This window comes from Pocillopora damicornis, chromosome 3, assembly GCF_964200805.1.
Source record: "Pocillopora damicornis chromosome 3, jaPocDami1.2, whole genome shotgun sequence".
Classification (NCBI taxonomy): domain Eukaryota; kingdom Metazoa; phylum Cnidaria; class Anthozoa; order Scleractinia; family Pocilloporidae; genus Pocillopora; species Pocillopora damicornis.
This window is the reverse complement of record NC_142672.1, coordinates 13,370,213-13,374,328: the sequence shown is the minus strand read 5'-3', so window position 1 is coordinate 13,374,328 and position 4,116 is coordinate 13,370,213. Positions and strand designations below refer to the sequence as shown.

General features: G+C 37.8%; 1 long non-coding RNA gene across 1 annotated transcript; it reads right to left on the bottom strand.

The window, feature by feature from the left end:
* Positions 1-30: 30 nt before the first annotated feature.
* Positions 31-2,653, bottom strand: LOC149048301 (uncharacterized). The gene is made up of 3 exons (XR_016184808.1): positions 2,523-2,653; positions 1,342-1,434; positions 31-730 (listed from the first exon to the last, which is right to left on the bottom strand). It is a non-coding gene; the product is annotated as an uncharacterized LOC149048301 (long non-coding RNA).
* Between the last annotated feature and the right edge of the window lie 1,463 nt (positions 2,654-4,116).

Here is a 4,116-nt window from a genome sequence, read left to right as displayed (position 1 = left end):
CGGGAACAAAGTTTAAAGAGTCAGACACTATGCGGCTGTCACATCTTTATTGGCAAGCTTTACACTTCTTTACGTACATGAGATAAGACGTTTCTATCAATAAATAAAACAAAGTTCTCAAAATTATAAAGTAAAATAATAAAATATACTTTTCTCACGCTCGCGCACGGAACAGCATTTACAGATTACAATTCCCTTCAAAAGAGATATTTGCAAATTCACTCAATGGTTATAAATGAAATATATTATTATCATTTGATAAAAATTGAAATTAAAAACGAGGTCACGAAAAGACCAAAATATTTTTTCAGAAAAAATAATTATAAAAAACAAAGATCGAGTTCCCTAGATTTCTAGAGATCAAAAGGTATTTTTTCAGAACATAAGATGCAAAGAGGAAATATTGGAATTTTATACCGCCTGATGACTATTCAGTTATGAAAAGATTATAATGAATTTAGCACTAGAATTGTTAACAATTTTTCTAACTAAAGAATATAATTTTCTCCCTCTACTGGTTTAGAGCCCAAAGTGGAGGAAAGCTACAATATAGCTGAACTGAAGAAGAAATTTAAGTAGCACATGTGAACTTTTTTTCCAAGGATTTTAGGGTCGTTTCGGAGTAGATGCAGTGGAGTAGTTGTCATGTTTCTTGATTTTCCATCTGTGTTGTTAAATCTCGTACTTTTTGTGCCCAATACTCACTGCTTTGCTGTAGTTGGATTGAGAGCTACAAAAGATATCAAGATACTCCAGTTAAAGATCAGTCTGCCATTATCCAACTACGATATTGTTCCTTGAATTTAAAAGTTTAAATTTCTAGTGGCAAGATGCAGACATAGACTTTTGAACTTCGATCTGAGCGGCAATTATGCGCCTCCACTAATCTCGAAGAGGCGCGAAACCTCTGCATGCTCCGCTTGTCACCATTGCGTCGGATCGATTAGGGTTTGATCACTGGGATGTGAAAATTTATCGGGTTTGAGGGTTTTGCGGGGTTTGATTGAATTTTTTTGCGGTTTGGGATGATTTTTTTCCTACGGTTTTGCGGTTTCTTGTAGACCCCAATGCCCCCCTTCTCTACCTCGCTTGTATGCTAAATAAAAAAGATGTCTATTTGAGAAGCGAGAAACAGAAGTGGAAAAGTGAAAAAAAGATGAGTGAGTAACATGAAAATAGGGGAATATCCCCTGCCATTAGGTAACGAGCCTAGCGCATTATCAGTCTTAAATCCACAACGCTACAGGTTTGCTGGGATCTATCAACCATTTCGGTTTTCATTTCTTGAAATTATTGATCTCGCTTAAATAGGCTGTCAGTTTTCCCTCGCTCGCGGCATACCTCACCGACTCTCTGAATCCAATACGACTTATCCAGTATTTGAGGATCCTTCACACCAGCTTTCTCCATTTCTTTTCTCATTATAGACCTCACCTGTATCGACACAAACAAAAATTCTCACAAGTCTGAGGAAGGAATGACTCCTTCATACCAGCACTTTTGAGAGCGGTCGTGCAAGGAACCCCAACTCCAACGTCACCGAATGCATTTACGTGGTAAAAGCCTTGAAAACACCGTGTAATATTATAGTAGAGCTCGCAGCGCGAGTAGCGTAGCTCCATAATTTTAGGAAATAGTAGTGAATCTATATACCATGTAGTAATTTGCAATCCATTTCAATCTTCTCCATCCCAAGGCATCTTTGTTTCCTACTGGTTTATTCAGTGGTTTATCTCATTTGATTTTTTCAAAACGTTGCACGCTACATTTCATGATTTTATCGCAATTAACGACAATTTTCAGCAACAAAAATAACAAAAAATCTGTTATGGTAGTCACTACGTATTATGATATCATCAATCATAATGGTTATGATTGATGATCATATTCCATGGATAGTGAATTTGTACAATTCGTTTGTTAAATGCTGATGAGTTTTAAATGCTAATGTGTAGAACAATTAAGAACAATCGTGAACATTTGTCCAAATACGTCGTCACCGTTAAATTTTCCACCTGAAAATTCCCGATCAACTGGTGACTGTTAAGTTACAAAAATCAGCAAAAAGGCGAGTTTTCATAACATGCCACTAACATTCTCGTGATCTGTTTGGGCACGTACAAGTGATTCACGTTGGGGGTTACCGCACTTAGCCAAGAATAAGCCAAGAACATTCCGTAGAACCTGAAGGTAATAAAGGTGTGCATATACCGTAGTGCTTTTGAATAAATATACTTGCCTTTCTGCTGAATTTTTGTGAGTCTACAGTCACCACCACCCGATGGAAATCATTACCCTTGGTAGCATCTGTTGATTGGGAATTTTCACGGAGAAAATTCAGCGGTGGAAATGTATTTGAAAAAATGTTCGCAATTTTTATCAATTGTTCTCCATCACCATTCAGTGACAAATCATTAGCATATAACGAATGGGTTAGACGAGTTGATTCTAATTAAGTTATTAATGAGAAGACAATTACAAAAATAGACTGAATGGACACAAGACGTAATTGCAACCTTTACCTTGTCTTTCTGAGCCGACTTTTGTCTGTAAAATAAGAAAAAAATAGCCCTAAGTCCAAATGCTATGAAAATAATCAGAGGAATCGTATGGATACGAAGACGAAACCTGGACGATGGACATTCGAATTTAATTGTCTGGCTAGAGGAAACGTCGATAGACTAGGGATTTTACTTAGAGTCCTTTGTCGATAGACGAGTTGGCGGAGTCGTTCAAACCATACGCGTCAATCTGAAGAGAAAAGTTTGTAGAACATTTTAAACTCCGAGTTTTTGAGAGCAGTCTTCTGAAATGATATCCAATCTAAGATTTTCAGACTTAAGTTACGGTCTGTTTATCGTTCGGGAAAAAAAATTGGTGGATTATTTGCACGTTTAGGGGTAGTGGCACCTTGTATGTAAGTCAGCGGCACTGTTTGAGCAAAAATCTCCTTTGAACTGTAAGCTTTCTTTCATTTCCGCTATTTGTCTATACTAGTCTGTTGTAAATTGTTGTTGTCGGATAATTAGTTAAGCATTTTTACTGCTCTAAATTTCTATTTTGTAAGAAAATGTACTGGCCTTCCGTCACTACGCTGTGCGATAAAATGGCGTATTTAGTACAAAATATTAACGTCGGCGTGAATAGTTTTCGTAGGGGAATCGTTCTTTTTCCTTCGTGCGTCATTTAATTCAATCTTGAATGAACCATCTTGTCTTGAAAAACAACGCCTTGTGCTTTGCCTACTTTTGGGCGCTGTCGGGCGTTGGATAGTTTCAGTTGTGTGAGGATGGTAATTTTGTTGAAGCTGGAAGAAATTGCCGATGACTATGACTTGTGTAAAACATTGTTGAAATAAATATTTGTTCACTTTGGGAACTATGGTCAAGGTTTTACTTTTCAATGTCGTCAGCTTTACAATGCTCCGTACCGGCTTTGAAGGCGGCTGTTACGAACATATACCACCAGACAAATCAAGGGAAGACAACTAAAGAATCCAGCTTAAAAGGATACTGATTAAGGAGCCTTTCCCACACCGTAAAAGATTGTTCACTATTACTTTCGGCCGACATGTCGCAAGCGAAGAATGGTAAGCTCTTTGTTGTTGTTTATTCCACGCGTTTGAGATGTACTCATACTCCTTGTCTTTCCACATGACTACATTTGCCCTTTTCTTATCGTATGAAAATCCTGCCAGTTGTAGTTTCAATCGTATTTTGCCAGCAGAAATACATAATTTGTGATAAAGTTCAAGCCCTTTCCTGAACGGACCGATATCCTGTTGCGTGAACAGTGCGAAACCTCTGGCGGATACTGGCATAAAGACAAGCGCAGTCGAAGGGGCCGGTGTATTCTTCTAAACTAAGTTTCCGGAAAAACATCCCACGAGCCATCAATTCCCCCCTGCCCTCAAGAAACTGAAAGTAGCAACAGTTGCTATGTTAATGTGATAAAAGTACTGCAACGAGATAAATAAAGAAACAAAAATCTTTTATTGAACTAGATGATGGCGAATCCAAGCGCTGTGTGAAAGTCGACGCATACGAATTATTAATTTACAATACTGATGTCATTTATTTGCCATTGAGCAAAATGGGTCACACGGCAATACTATAC